The following is a 16,167-nucleotide window of genomic DNA, read 5'->3' as shown; positions in this document are numbered from 1 at the left end:
GCATACACAGAATTTTTGTTATCAGCTTTCACGAATGTGCTTCCCTATTTGTACATTAATGGCGAATCCCTCGCTGATAGCACGTAAATTAATAAGTTTACACTGGTTTATACTTAACTCAAAGTAATGCTCAAGTGAACACAAAAGATTTTGTGTGCTAATGTAGTGCACATAGAACAAAAAAGTTCAAACCATAATGAATTATGAAACTTTTGATTGTCGATCTGTCACTGATCGGGGGACATTAAACTGTTTACACCTCTATACATTGCAAACTCTTACCTCATGGAGAAGATTATGATATCATAATAGAAAATGAGAATGCAAGAAATTTCAGCCTTGGTTATTCTAAATAGGAAAATAAGGTTACAGTACAAGCCTTGAAAGAGAACAAATTCATAAATATAAATAAATGTTTGAATGTCTGCACGATACATCCATTCATACAATTAAATAAATAAGTCCCGTTACTCTTTGGCAATCTTGCATAGCAATACAGTAGGCAGGCATGAACAGGCAAGTATGCAACTTACATGTTGATGTATGCAATAAACATATCAAAAACAAGCAAAGAACAGCGAACAGAACTATTGCAGCACAACCAAAAGGGCTCATAGTGACTGGTGCGAATTAACTTTACAAAAAAAAAAAAAAAAAGACAGAAGCAGAGGAACAGAGAAGTGTAGGTGCAAGCTTTATTAAAGTTAAAACAGTTGACAATTAAAAAGGTCACTTTCATTGTAGAATCACAATTTTAACATTGATAAGGCAGCATATAAGTTATAAAATCATCAATAAGCAATATAAAGTGGAAGCTTGCCTTTTGCTCGTTTGCCAATATCAGAAAAGGGCGCTGGATTGTTGGCCATTGTATAAAAGAATTCAGGTTACTACTTCCAGCTTCCAATCACAGCCTGATAGTCATGTTCTTATGTCAACAAAGCAGCACAAATATATATGATAGAATGCATAACAAAGCATGTACAAATGAACTATCAATAAAACTATAATGGTAAAACTTGGCATTGAGAGGTGAATGTTAACAAGTCACTTCAGACCCAGTTTATCAAGATTTCTCATCAGAAAGAATATGAATCAAGATAAACAAAAATTAGGACAATTTCATAGAACAGACTCTCAACTTCTTAATAACTATAGATACCAACTGAAGTTTAGTTTGGCCTTTTGAAACACCCATGCCAGAAATAATAAGTGCCTTTGATGTTGACTTAAAATTGGGTTATAAACCAAAATGTCATTAAAAAAACTAGAGTGGAAATCCTTGGAAATGAGGCAAATACTTCTTTCATTATGCCTTGAAATGAGAAGGGTACATTTGTTAGCCCAAAGAGCATTACCAAAAATTCAGGACAACCAGGCTTTTGAATGCCTTCGTCTGATCATCATGCATCCTAATTTCACAATAACATTATCTAAGATCCGGTTTTGAAAATGCAATAGCCCCGCAAAAATCATCAACTAATGCTTCTAAGTGTTATATAGAAACTTTCCCTTACTAGTGTTTTAATAAGCTCAAATAGACCACACATCCTCCATGTGAGTCTTTTTTCTTCACCATGAAAAACAGGTGACGAACAATTGGCCAAGGCTTCTATAGAATCTTCTTGTGGTCATGAGTTCTATTAGATGGTAACCGGAAGGAATAGCAAAAACATCACCATAGTGTCCAACAACTGTTTTAACTCATTTAGGACCATTAATTCCCCAGAAACAAGTTGTACAATGGCGATGTCGACTTGAGCTAACTTTTCACTTGTTTTCCTTCCATCTTTCTACCATGGTGACTGAATTACATCTAATTCCTAGCAATAAATGCTGCCTAATGTTAACCATTGAACACCCAACACCATTTCACAACCACCTCAAGACTTGAATTAATGATTTCACCTTGTAATTAGCATACTAATCCTTTCATTCAAAGACACTAGTCACACATACCATCTGCTACAGCTACTTGCAAAGGGCAATTAACTTTTCTAATATAATCAATCAAGATACAAATAGCATGATTATGCAAGTAATGTTTCACCTTCATAACTTGAAATGTGTGCATACCAGATAAAGCACTTTTAAGATTTAATTGCTATCACTCTGCTTTTTTTATAGTTTGTACTGCATTGCACTCAACATTCAAGCTATAATAAAGAGGCTTACAGCTTCTGTAACAAGAATACTAGAACAAATTACAGAATCAGATTACTTCAAATCTTGGAATCAGATATCTAATCCTAATCGTCAAACGTCAATTAATTAGACCGGATTCACAGATAATCAAGATGAAAGCAAATAGTGACTTACAAATGATGATGAAAGTGAAGAATACAATTGAAACGCGCAGGCAGATGTTTGCGTTGAAACTGAAACTAGGGTTTAGTGTGGACGGATTTAAATACTTATTATTATTATTATTATATCTCGTGCAAGTGGCGACTCTCTTTCTCGAGATTCTTTCACGGTCTTGACAGTGGTCGCGATCAGCGGCCCAGATCCATCACCGAACGTACCGGTCAACAATGCGAGCTTTATTATTATTTTTTTTAAGACTGACACCTAGTGTCACTCGACCACCAACCTTAAGGCCGATCGGTATGGGTCATTTCCTCCCTTTTGCCGGTCCTACGTGTAGTGCTGTGCAACGGTTTAGAACCATCAGAACCGAACCGGACCGGAACCGATAATGGATGAAAACAGAACCAGAACCAGAACCGGATCCTATTATAGTAAACCGGTAATGTCGGTTCTCACTAATCGGTTCTAGACGGAACCGGTTTGGTCGGATATGTATCAAATTAGTTGTGCAAACTTTGGGTAAGGGTTATAACAGCAATCCATACATATATTCAAGAGTGGCGTCCCTTTGCGGTTAAAAAATCTTTAGGCGGAACGTGGAATAATATTGGGTGTTTGGAGAAGGATGATGATTTGGAGAATATGAAGGTCGATCGGTTGTGTATTAACTTAGGGATGGGAGACAAAACGATGTTTTGGCTAGATAATTGGGTGAGTGATCTACCGTTAAAAGTTTTATTTCCCTCCTTAGTTTTATTAGAACACAAAGATATAATGGTGCATGATTGTTAGTACTGGGTAAATAATTAGGTGAAATGGCTTTGGAGATGGATTAGAGAACCGAATACCCTTAGAGAGGAACTTGGCAGGTGTAGAATTAATTCAGTTACTCAGGTGAAGATGATACCGAATGTTTGGGTAAAGATACAGAGGGTAAGGAAAACAATTTCCTTGTGAAAGCCTAAGATGGGAATTAGATAACTTCAAATACCCGTTGGCAGAACAAAATTTTTGGATAAAGTAAGTACCGATTGAAGTAAATTTTTTTATGTGGAGATGATTACTAGTTCGCACCGCTACAAAAACCGTTTTACTCAAAAGACGTATAAACGTTGGAAACGATACTTGTGTGCTTTGCAGTATGTTTCCAGAATCTTCGGAGCATTTAACGGTCAAATGTCAGGTGGCCAAATAGATTTGGTTGATTATTCACAATTGGATAAAAATACTGGTGCATACACATTATGAATCAGTTAAAGAATTGCTGGACCTTTCTAAAAGAACACAAGGGCATAAAGGAGGTAATTTTAATCATTCAAGCAATTTCATTTGTCACGTGTTGGATAATATAGAGAACTCAGAATGACAGGATCATCAAAAACTTATCGGTTTCGGAAAGAAAGGTAATTAACGACATCAAAGCAACTTTGTTCCTATGGATGAAACATCGGATGTGACAATCGAGTTTGGATTGGGAGGATTGATGTAGGTTCAACTTTGTCAATTTCCCATTATAGTGTGTATGTGTTTGTTTCTTTTGTTTTGATCTTGTTCTTGTATTTTGTGTGGCCTCTTACGGCTTGCAACTTGTCTGTTCTTTTTTCCTTTATATAAATTGGCCTTTCAAAAAAAGTTGTGCAAACTTTGCAAATTGCAAAACAAATTTACATAATTATATGTCTTTTATCACGATAAACTTAATTTAGATTAAAATATGTACATCCATTATATTTTTATTAAAAACTAATTGTTGAAGTTAAATAAATCTTTAGTGATGATAGATTAAAGATGTAACATCTCGGATTTTTTCGAACTTGTATTCGTTTGTACATAACCCGATCTGGGTACATTTTCGGATCTTTATTAGTAATCAAAATCGAACGATTTTAAGTACCTAAGATTTGTGTTTTCATTTTACACCCTTTATATTTCTTAATTTAGTTATTCTTTGATTCAGCTTAAAAATAATAAAAAATTGAGCATTTCTAAAAGTTAAGGGACTAACTAATGTTGTCAAAAACCCAAAAATCCTCTCCATTGGCCGGATCGCCACGCGGCGGTCACCCCCCATGGTGGCTGCGCGGCGCCATGACAACTCTGCACAAATCGTTTAACTTATTTCGTTTCCTAGTTCGTTTTGGCCCGAAATCGCTTATTTTTGAACGAAATCAAGTGTTTTAAGCCCCAAGAAAAATAATATAGTTTAGATACATGTCCATGTACATTACCCCTTCCACAAGATTGAATTTTACTACATATAATATTGATTTAGTCATTAAATACTTATTCGGTTTCCTAAACGAGTAAATCCACTAAAAATAGTTCATTTTAGTGTTTCCTATATAAACAAATCATTTAAGCTCTGGCACAAACTTCCCTAAACCCTAATTCACTAATCCCAGCTGTCACATACCTCTGTTCATCACCAAACTCTTCGGTTTTTGCTTATTTATTGAAGATACAAGTTTGTTCGTTTGACTTTGCTTATAATTGGACCTTTGACTCTTCGTTGTGGTTGATTCTTTCACTTTCCGGGTAAGTTGTAAACTAAGAAATCATTCATACATATTCCCTAGTCAATAACCTTCAATCAATTTCGGTGGTTGAAGGGTGTTGACTAGTTAATTCGTTTAAAACTCGTTAAAAGGCAAAATAGTCAGCAAGTTTGACTTTACGTTTTCTCATACTTCTGATCGGATTCAACGTTCGGTCTAGAAGACTTTTATTCTCGTAACGAAATTTTAAGGCTCCTGACCAAAACCCGACTTCCGAATCGCTGTTCGGATTCTGGTCAGTACCAGCTCGCTTAAATATTAAATCTAACATAACTTGAGTTCTAAACGTCCTTTTGGATTGATTCCATCGGAACAAGTTCGTTTTTACTTATATTATCATATCTTAAAGTTGCAGGTTTTGATCGTTTATCTCGTCTGACGCATAGTGGACGATTCGTTTAAATCGTAGTTCGTTTATCATATTTATTAATCACTTGCCTTTCATCTAAGGTGAGTTTTGTCATTCCCCTATTTTACTAAGTTTTCTAAACGTTTTTGGGACATATGCGTATTTCATGTTATATATATATATATATATACACATACATATATATATCTCTCTCAAAAATTAGCAAATGTATAATTGTGTCTGATTAATCAAATATACTTGTTATGTGTTTATTTGTTTATGTGCACATTCGCATTCGGAGAGGTCCAAGATATCCCCTTGTATAGGGTTCTCATTATTATTCACCCGCGCCCGATTTGCTTGGTAACGGTCTTATTATTACTTGCTTATGGTTGATTACCAACGCCTGATTCGCTTGGCAATGGTTAATTGACACCTTATTTGCTTGCGGTTTGATTCATTTACCGCATTTAATACGCCTTGCTTATTTATTTTATTTATTATAATAACATTATTTTTAGTGTCAAAAACTAGTGATAAACTCACTCAACATGTGTTGTTGACAAACTCTTTTATTTTCTACGCATATGCAAGTTGCTTTGAATTGAAGTTTGATGTGAAAAGGACACTTAGACAAGACTTTAGGTTTTAATGAAGACATTCGTTACATACGTTTAGAATCACTTATTTAAATTGTTTTATAATATTTATAAATTTGTGTGTATTCTTCGAATAAAATAATTAATTAGATATAGTCATTTATACTCATGATAGTATCTTCGAGCTGTGAGCAATCGGATCACGCCCCGACATTTCCATCTTAGGTTGGGGTGTGACAATAGAAGATCGTATCATTATATATCATATTACCTTGAAACCTTGAATCTGGATTGATCTTAGCTGTTAGGTATTTAACGCAGAGAATGAAGATTTTGAATTAAAGAATGATTAAATTGATTCTGTTAATAAGTTACCCTGTAAAAATCGGGATTGGTAATTTCTTTAATAAATTAATAAATATTCAAGTTCTTCGGTTCCACATCTGGAACCATCGATTTTACCCGAAACCGAACTGGGAACCGTTTAACGCAAAAATAAAGAACCAAGAACCGTAAGGTAACACACGCTAGCGTCTGAGGCACTTGTTCGGTATCGATTCCTCGGTTCAGGCAGTTCCGAATCGTTTCTTGCTCACCCCTACCTACGTGACACTCCATTTCCCTACTAAGAACATTTGAACACCCCTCCCCCTCCCCCTCTTATTACATTGGTGACCTAACCATCGTGAGGATGGTCAAGCACCTCATTTTCCATTTTTTTTACCGTTTAGCCTAGCAGCTCTATTCAAAATATAAAAAAAAGTAATTTTACTTATATTTAAAATACATATATATACTAACCATTTTAACCAAAACAACACCATTTCAATCAAAAATTCTAACATGAATTCAACACCTTCGTCTAACGATACAGATTCTTTTCTTCATGCAATGGAGTTTACGGTTGATATGTTATTCGGTGATGAGCAAACATCACGTCCGCTCACAAGAAAAGCTTAGTTTAATCAAGATCGTAAATGTGCACACAGCCGTTTGGTAGCCGACTACTTTGCTGAAGACGCAATTGTCACAAGCGAGGACTTTAGGAGATGTTTGATGTGCTAAAAGTAGTTATATAAAAATGCGCTTATCTATACAGTAAGTAATACTCTAGACTCTCTAAAACTCAACTAAACTACTAACCGGCAAGTGAACCGATCGACTCTAGTAAAGCTAAGTAAGTCCGGATATCGAACCCACGAGACTCTTTAAATTACGTAAACTAGCTAATTAGACTCAACTACAGACACGACTATTTTTATATTATTAAAGGGGGTTTTACTAACAACTAAGATTAAACTAATATTAAAACTAATTAACAAAACTAAAGACGCCTCGCCTTAGAACCTGGACTTAATTCAAATGATGTCAAACAACCACCTAGGCGAGAATCCCTAATGCATCAATTATCAAATAGTAGAAAAATGCTAAATTATGGAATCGGGATCTTAAAGTATTTGCTTAATGGGAAACCAAACGGGACCCTAGATCCTTCTCAAGGAGACACCCATGAAACCTAATAAGCTATTAAAACTATCGGTTTAATTACACTAGCTTACGATCGTTAATTTATTTTATGACAAGCACCTCTATACGAAATCCTACCTTACAGAGCGAAAATCAAAGGTAATTTAAAAAATTCACTCGACTAGATATACAAGGCAAAAAAAACCAAACCTAGACGAACTCCTTACAGAGAACTAAATCTAGAAATTTATCAACCAAGACCTATCACATAATCTATCACCTTACAGCTATTTAGATTAGCAGCACACTTAAGTCTGTAGGTTCCCGGACGGATCTTACACGGGATATCGCTATCTACGCAGGTGCGGAATCCCTACGTAGGTAGTTACGAGCGTAGAATACGTAAAACACGAACACACGATACAAACGAAACCACGTTATATTATAACTCGAACCACGTCTATTACAGACACTTGACACGTGAAATGATCACAACTATCACGAACTCTAAAACGAACTATCAAAAAACGAACCCTTAAACAGTAACCCGTAGGTTACTTAAATACACGACAACTTCGCCTCAGGCGAAGTTGTCAATAACTTCGCTCGTTGAACAAGTTCGCCTAGGCGAACTTGTTAACAACTTCGCTTGTTCAACAAGTTCGCCTAAGCGAACTTGTTGACAACTTCGCTTACATACATAAAGATAAAGTTAAACACAATTACATTACAGACTCGATTACAAACGCTAGACTATGAACTACTGACATCTATGTACCAACAGACTCCCCCTTGGCAGTAGCTTCATATCTTGATCTTCATAGCTTGTGTCTTGTAATCTCTCGTCTTCTCTCTGCATCCCCTCAAGCATGCACTCCCTGTCTAACACATACAGAGACCAGCTTCTGGTACTTCTTAGCTTCCTCTTTCCAAGCAGGAATGTAGAAAATCTTCTTAGCATGTAGTACCTGCAAGTCAGCTTGAGACAGATTGACTAAGTGCATAGGATCATACACCCTCATAATCTCTTGCTCATCTTCATCCTCCATGACTGCTTCAGCAGTCTCACAGTCCACGTACCACCATTTCAAATCTTTTAAGACATTCTTGGGCATCACCTTCATCGGCACTTCTTTTAAATTACGGACTGGTTTATACTTCATAACCATCCATGGTTTGCCGTCTGCCCTCATCCCTCTATCTTTGTCTTCTACTAACTTCCCTTTCTGAGGCTTTAGAAATTCAAACTTTTTGTCTTTAATGGCCTCCTTCCAAACAATTTTCCCAATTACTCTCGCCATGTTATCGTCACTTCTGTTTATCAGCCCCAGTCTCGCTAAGTCTTTCACCTCACACTCCGGTAAGGTATTCAGGGATCTTAACATCTTCTTGAAGTACTGAATGCCGTCGTAACGTTTGATCACAAATAGTTTCAACTCTTCATCGTACAACCAGCATATGATTCCCTTCTTTGATTCTGCATATCCCTTTATATTATATGACTTTTTGAACATCGTTGGTACTGCAGGCTTCTTCGTCTTTACAAACCACTGAGCGCAGCCTTCCTTCCAGTTAGGCTGATCTTCCCACTCAGTGTTGTCAACCTCAGCAGCTTCACATATAGTCGACTGTTCAACCACAGGGATCTCATGCTCGACATTTTCTTCAACAATCTCTCCTTCCTCTATCACATTCTCAACCACAATTTCTGCACCAATCTTTTCAATCTCACTGATTGGCAGAACATCTTCATCAAATAACACATCCTCCTCTAACATTTCATCTATCTCTTTTAGCGCATCAATCATATCATCAACCACATCCACATCATCACCAACATCTACCACATCATCACCAGATGCAGACTCCCCCTCAGCTGTGGAAGTCCCAAGAGCTATAGTAGTTCTTGGCAACTCACCACCTGCACCTTCCGGTGCATTGGGATCATCGTCTTGATCGTTTCGGCGCTTGGTCCTCAACTCATCTCCTCTACAGCTCATCTCCCCCTGAGATGCCAAGAACACCTTCAAGGCATCTATTATTTTCCCGTGCTCAGCCAGGAGGGATGCCTGCAGTTGATTTGCTTCTACTAGGCTTTGAATAGTCTTTGACTGCTCAGCTACAATCCGCTCTAGTGAAGCTATCCGTTCCGAGTCTGAGGTGGGCGTGTCCGCAGGTGGTACCGTACCCGATACTCCTGCAGTAGTGGTGACCGTAGACTCAACAAATCGTGCTACTACCACCGATGGAGTAAGCGTTGGAGGTGGTAGAGACACAATTGCTGGAGCCGATGTCTGGACGGCCGTGACCGATGGAATGTCAGCCGACGATGTAGCCACTACGGGAACAACCGTAGCGCTTGTACTCGATACCTGCACAGAGGTAGGAACAAGGGACATACCAGACAAGGCAGGTGGAGCAAAACGTGCAAACCTTGAAGTCTCTCCGGCTCCTACACCCATACCTGTCGTTTCCCTTCGTGAGCGCTTTCTGACCAGCTGCACAGCTTCTTCTTCATCATCTTCCTCATCGTCGTCGTCAACAATTCTCTTCTGCTTACCCACCGTTCTCTCATGCCTCACCATCATCCGTCTGGCCTCTTCCATCACATCATCAAAATCAGCTTGTGGACCCGAGACTTGAATATTCTCATGTGGATCAACTCGGTCCATATCAAACAACCCTTGCCCGCCGAACATGGCGTCAAGATCAATCTCAGAAGCTGGCACAGCAACAGATACAACAGTAGATACAGCAGGCGCAACTGATACAACCTGGGGTGCTGCCGCCTGTTGTGGTCTTGGGTCTCTGAACTCGTCCCCCGCCGCAGGCACATACTCCGGGTTTATAAGATACCCAAAGAGCGGAGTATGCCTGGGACGCAGCTCAGGCTTGCTTCGTGCGCTGGACGTGCGACACTGTGCAAAGATACGTTTTGTCACACTTTCAACGTATCGTATAGGGCGTCGTTGAGGTAGCGTCGGAGCCACATGATTGAAAATCATCTGTAGGAATCGAGGATACATTGTAAACCGCTCACGCGCCACAGCCCTTCGTTGCCTGTCGATCTCGTAAAAGATCATCTGGCTGAACGAATATCTTTTATTGTAAGTCAATGCAGTCATAGCAGACTGCATTGTCGCACCCATGCCATCAGTGCCTGCCTTCCGTCCTGACATACATACGATCATGACGTGCATAAGGAAGCGCCACTGATCTAAGAGGAACCCCTTCCTCCGTTGAGTGTCTCCTAAGAGACCCGAATATCCCATCCTGAGGAACGCCCCATCACGGAATGGCGCAACAAACTCCGTTGGGTCATCCCTCGTTTCTTCACCAAATTGCAACGCCACCCGTATATGTTCAGAAGAAAACTGAACAACTTGACCATTTACGGTGGCTCGCATAACCGGGGGCTCAACCCGGCAATCGTACTCTACCGTCTGCCAAAAGTCTTCAATATTCAGCAGCGAAATAGGCAGGGTAGTTGTTATTGCATGATAAATCCTTGAGCGCAGGAGAAAAGTAATTATCTCCCTGTAGTCTTCCACGCCCTTTGCATCTGGGTCAAGTGTTATGAACTAGTTATGAGCTGGGAAGAATTGTCTTTGATCATCACTGTCATCACCTGCACCTCCAACAGCAGCCATATCTGCACTAAACGAACCAAGTTAGATAAGCATTAAAGTGTTAGACAAGTTCGCTTGATTCAACAGGAGCGAAGTTGTGATCAAACCTGTATAGGCGAAGTTAAAAGGTGAAGCGAAGTTGGTAACAACTTCGCTTCATCTATAAGTTCGTCTAATTTATTTTAAAAAAGATGGTCTGGGCGAAGTTAGTGGTAACTTCGCCTCTTCACAACATCGCCCCAGGCGAAGATAAGGGTTATGCGAAATTAAGCCCTAGGCGAAGTTGCGGATAACTTCGCCTCAGGCGAAATTAAGCCCCAGGCGAAGTTGCGGATAACTTCGCTTAAACCCTAACTTCGCCTGAACTGAATCGGCGACTGTTAGGATTCCAATCATCCGGAAATCCGATGTTTCGGTAAAAATTGACGATGAATAACTGAATAACACTTGGTATTAAGGTTATGAGGACGTAAAGTTTGTCCATGAACACGTAACATGAGGTTTGAAAATCGGTTTCAAAAACCCGATGGTTCGAGGTTAAAAACCGGGTCGAAACGACCCTTGATTTGCGTGAACGAACTAGTAATACATGATAAAATAACACCTCGGACCTTTGATCGGAATGAAAATCGAAGTAAAATAACACGAGATCGATCGAAAGAACAAGTTCGCCGGATTTTCTGGTCTGTTACAAGTTCGCTGTAAATAATGAATAAATTTACTGTTTGAAACCTTTTATAGGGTCAGAGTTGGTCAGGCGAAGTTACGGATAACTTCGCCTAGGCGAAGTTATCCACAAGTTCGCCTGATTCAACTACTTCGCCTATATTTTCAAAACCAACCCTTGTAATTTTGAACAATTTGAATTAACTCTTTAAAATTTTCTTTTAAGAATTAAACGTCGTGATCAATTCTAAGTAACCAGTTAAAATCAAAACAACTACAAAACTAAGAAAAACTTATAAAAATTTAACGAATAAGGGATCAAATTTCAGTCTCGATAGGGACTGCTACGTTTTAGAAAATATCCGAACAGGAATCATACTAGCTACGTGACTGTCACATAGATTCGTGTTTAGCTGTATTATGACATATAGAGACAGGTTGTAGGCAGGTAATATACTTAAGATGGTTTTCATCGTTTCTGTGATACGAGTTAGGTTCAATTAATCCTTAAAATTTAAGTGGGTAACAACTCAGAAATATTGATTCCTCCTATCTATCCTCAAAGCGTATTTGGCTTTCCCCAAGTCACCCCGAATTGACTTCGACCCATAGTGTCTGATTAACTTGTAAGTATTCTATGTCTGGATCCCGTACTCTTTCTTGCTCCATGATTGAGAAGTCTCGATATCTTTAACTCTCGAATGTTACAATAACTTCATAAGAACCAAAATTATTATTATTATTATTATTTTTCAAACGACTTATAGACTTCTGAGTAATAAACAACTGCAAGTCCCGAATCTGGATCACTGCAGTGTCTTGAAACGTCTTCTTCACGGGAATCAGAACACTTACAGGCTCGTGTATGACTGGGTAATCACTTTTCTGCCTATCATTCGGAAAGATATACATGAAGACACGCAAAACTCTTAAGGAGTTTCCACATAAAATCAAGTAAAATTTAATTTGTATCACATCTACTTTTACATACCATAGAAAGTTACCATGACATACAATGATTGTCCTAAAGCCTTTTAAGCCTAATAACTTCACTAGTTAAGTATACAAAGTTAGTATATCTATCATTTTCCATGGTTGGATCAATTTTCCGTTTAACATAGCTAACTAACTTCTTACGAAGTAACAGACTTGAAAAGTAATTTCATTTCCCAAAAAAATTTTGACTTCAATCGCCCCGATCACGTCAAAGTCTTCAGGTAAACGGCAATCCTGAAGATCCAATGGATCAACTGGACCGACCACATACAATTATGTGTCCTTCTAACTAAGTATGACCGACTAATTTTCAGCGACAGAAAGAAAACACATCATAACCGCCCCGGTCACTTTCAGTCATCTGGTTAATGGCCACCCTCATTCTCTACAAGTAGAAACGAGGACCAAAACATATCCGAGGATATGTCCATCAAACTGAGGTAACCGACTAATTTTAAGCAATATTGACGTTTTTTTTTTTTTTTACACACAGAAAAAAAAATGGTTACTCGGGATTGATCATCCCGTTCAGCTCAATTAGGTTTTGAAATCTGGATTTATCAAACGCTTTTGTAAATAAATTAGCGAAATTTTCCAGCGTATCGACCTTTTCGACCTTGATCAGTTTCTTCTCAGCACAATCCCGTATGAAATGATGACGAATGTCAATATGTTTAGTTTTACTATGTTTCACGGGATTGTTAATTACTGAGATGGCAGCAGTGTTATCAATTAAAATAGGAGTGAGTAAGAAATTCAGACCATAGTCGCGCAATTGTTGCTGAATCCACAAAACCTGAGAGCAGCAGTTGGATGCTGCCATATATTCAGCTTCGCACGTAGAGATTGCGACTGATGTCTGTTTCTTGCACTGCCAGGAAACTAATCTTCCACCGAGAAACTGACATCCTCCTGTTGTCGACTTCCGACTCTGATTGCATCCTCCATAATCAGAATCAGTATATGCTACCAGTTCTACGTCTCCTCCCTTCGGGTACCACAACCCTAGCTTCGGCTTGCCTTTGAGATACCGCAAAATCCTCTTCACACCTTTCATGTGAGATTCCTTTGGGTTTGCCTGAAATCGAGCACAAAGACAAACAGCAAACATTATATCAGGCCTAGAAGCAGTTAAATACATCAAAGAACCTATTATAGCCCGATACTGAGTTGGGTCCACATCTGCGTCACCGTCTATTTCAGCTCCCAACTTGTGGTTGACGCAAATTGGAGTGTCAAATGGAGAAGAGTCCTCCATCTTGAAGCGCTTGAGGACATCATGAACATATTTTGTTTGATGAATGAACATCCCATCCTTCTTTTGATCAACCTGCAATCCTAAAAAGAACGTTAGTTCACCCATAGCACTCATCTCGAATCTTTTCTTCATGACGGCCTCAAATTCCTGACACATGGAGACTCTTGATGCAGCAAATATGATGTCATCCACGTAGACTTGAACTAGCAGGAAGTCACTTCCTTCTCTCTTCACAAACAAAGTACTGTCGATCAAACCCCTTTCAAAACCATTTTCTAGCAAGTAGTCCGATAACGTTGAATACCAGGCACGAGGTGCCTGATGTAATCCATACAGCGCCTTGCTCAACTTGTATACGTGATCAGGAAAGTCTGGGTCAGGAAAACCCGGAGGTTGCTCAACATACACAACCTCATCCACTTTCCCATTGAGGAACGCACTCTTCACGTCCAACTGAAACACTTTCATCTTCTTAGAAGCAGCAAACGCCAAAAACAATCTAATTGCTTCCAACCTGGCCACCGGAGCGAACACTTCATTATAGTCTATCCCCTCTTGCTGATTAAATCCTTTAACGACCAGCCTCGCCTTGTTTCTTATAATGATCCCCTTTTCATCTCTCTTGCACTTAAACACCCATTTTGTGCCTATCGCATGCACATTCCTTGGTTTTTCAACCAAAGTCCAAACTTCCATCTTCTTAAATTAAGCCAACTCTTCTTGCATGGCCTCGACCCACGAGCTGTCCTTAAGAGCCATTTGATAATTTTTCGGTTCAATCTGGCTAATAAAGCATGAGTACAAACATTCGTTCATTATACCCGTTTCTTTAAAGCTTGTATAAACACAGGTGTGCTCATTCAAGCTACTTCTGGTTTGTACACCGGAGGACACATCACCTATAACATTTTCCAAAGGGTGATCTATGTGAATTCTCGTGGTCGGCACAGCACCGACATGCAAATTATCTTCTAAATTAGTAGAGAGCTCATCAATGGTTGTTTCTGGCTGAGAGTGAAAAGGATTGATAAACTCTTCTTCAGGAGAGACAGCAGGGGAACCAATAGAATTTGATGAGGAAGGTTGACAATCATCAAATAGTTGTCTATGTGCCAAATTTTCCTCCTCATCTAGAATCATCTTCGTAGCAACACGTTCTTCTTCTTCTGTACGAACCAAATCAGGTATGTTAAAAGACTTGAAGAGCCTATCATAGTCGAAAATCCCAGGAGGTCCGATGCTCGGTCTTGGCGATCTGTAACTCGTAATGTCGGTGTTACATACCACTTCAACCTTGCCGTTCGTTGTATTAAAGACACGCCTGTTGGGAGTCACAACTTCATAGCCGACTAAGATTCCTTCATCGGCTGCTTCACCAAACTTTGAATGTGCCTTTAAAATTGAACACGGGGACCCGAAAGCTTCAAGTCCACACAAATTGGGCTTTCTTCCATGCATCAGCTCGTAGCATGTTTTATTAAGTCTTTTTACCGTTAACACTCTATTCAGGACATAGCAAGCTGTAGAAACAGCTTCAGCCCAGAACACCACCGGAAGCTTCGAATCAGCCAGCATTGTTCTGGCTCCTTCAATTAAAGTTCTATTCTTCCTTTCAGCCACTCCATTCTGTTGCGGAGTATACGGAGCGCTGAATTGGTGTTCAATCCCTCTTGACAGACAGAAGATCTCCATTTCAAAATTTTTAAACTCAGAACCATTGTCACTTCTGATGAACTTCACTCGTTTATCCATAATGTTCTCAACTTTGGTAATCAGATTCTTCACCATTTGAGCCGTTTCGTCCTTTGATTTCAGGAAGTATACCCACGAGTATCGTGAGTAGTCATCAGTGATCACCAAGCAATAAGTTGTACCGCCTAGACTTCTTACATTCACAGGACCGAAGAGATCCATGTGAAGCAGCTCTAGTGTACTGGCAATTGAGTTTACTTTCTTGGTGAGATGGGACTTCTTGTGCTGCTTTCCCTTTTTGCACGAAAGACATTTGTCTTCAAAATTGAAACTTTTTAAGGGAACACCCAACATAAGCCCATGTCTGACAATATGGTTCATCTTCCGAAGATGAATGTGCCCCATTCTCCTGTGCCACAGTTCAGATTCTGATTCGCTTGCTTTCGTCAAAAGGCACGATTCTTCCGTTGACATTTCAGTTGAACTTAGATCCATCATATACGTATTTCGATCACGTGGAGCCTTCATAACTATCCACTCATCTGGTATTTGAAAACCAGCCTTTAACACAATCGCATCAGTCTTCGTGAAGTGTACGGTATAATCTTTATCACAAATCTGCGACACACTCAGCAGATTGTGCTTA

General features: G+C 39.1%; 1 protein-coding gene across 1 annotated transcript in view; it reads right to left on the bottom strand.

The window, feature by feature from the left end:
• LOC143563462 (mitochondrial outer membrane protein porin 4-like) overlaps positions 1-16,167 on the bottom strand; it is a 40,519-nt gene that overhangs the window by 2,351 nt on the left and 22,001 nt on the right. The gene's annotated exons all lie outside the window — the stretch shown is intronic.

Source organism: Bidens hawaiensis, unplaced genomic scaffold, assembly GCF_021521415.1.
Source record: "Bidens hawaiensis isolate Kalapana, Puna unplaced genomic scaffold, B.hawaiensis_p1.1 tig00021491_1, whole genome shotgun sequence".
Taxonomy (NCBI): domain Eukaryota; kingdom Viridiplantae; phylum Streptophyta; class Magnoliopsida; order Asterales; family Asteraceae; genus Bidens; species Bidens hawaiensis.
This window is presented reverse-complemented; position numbering and strand designations above follow the sequence as displayed.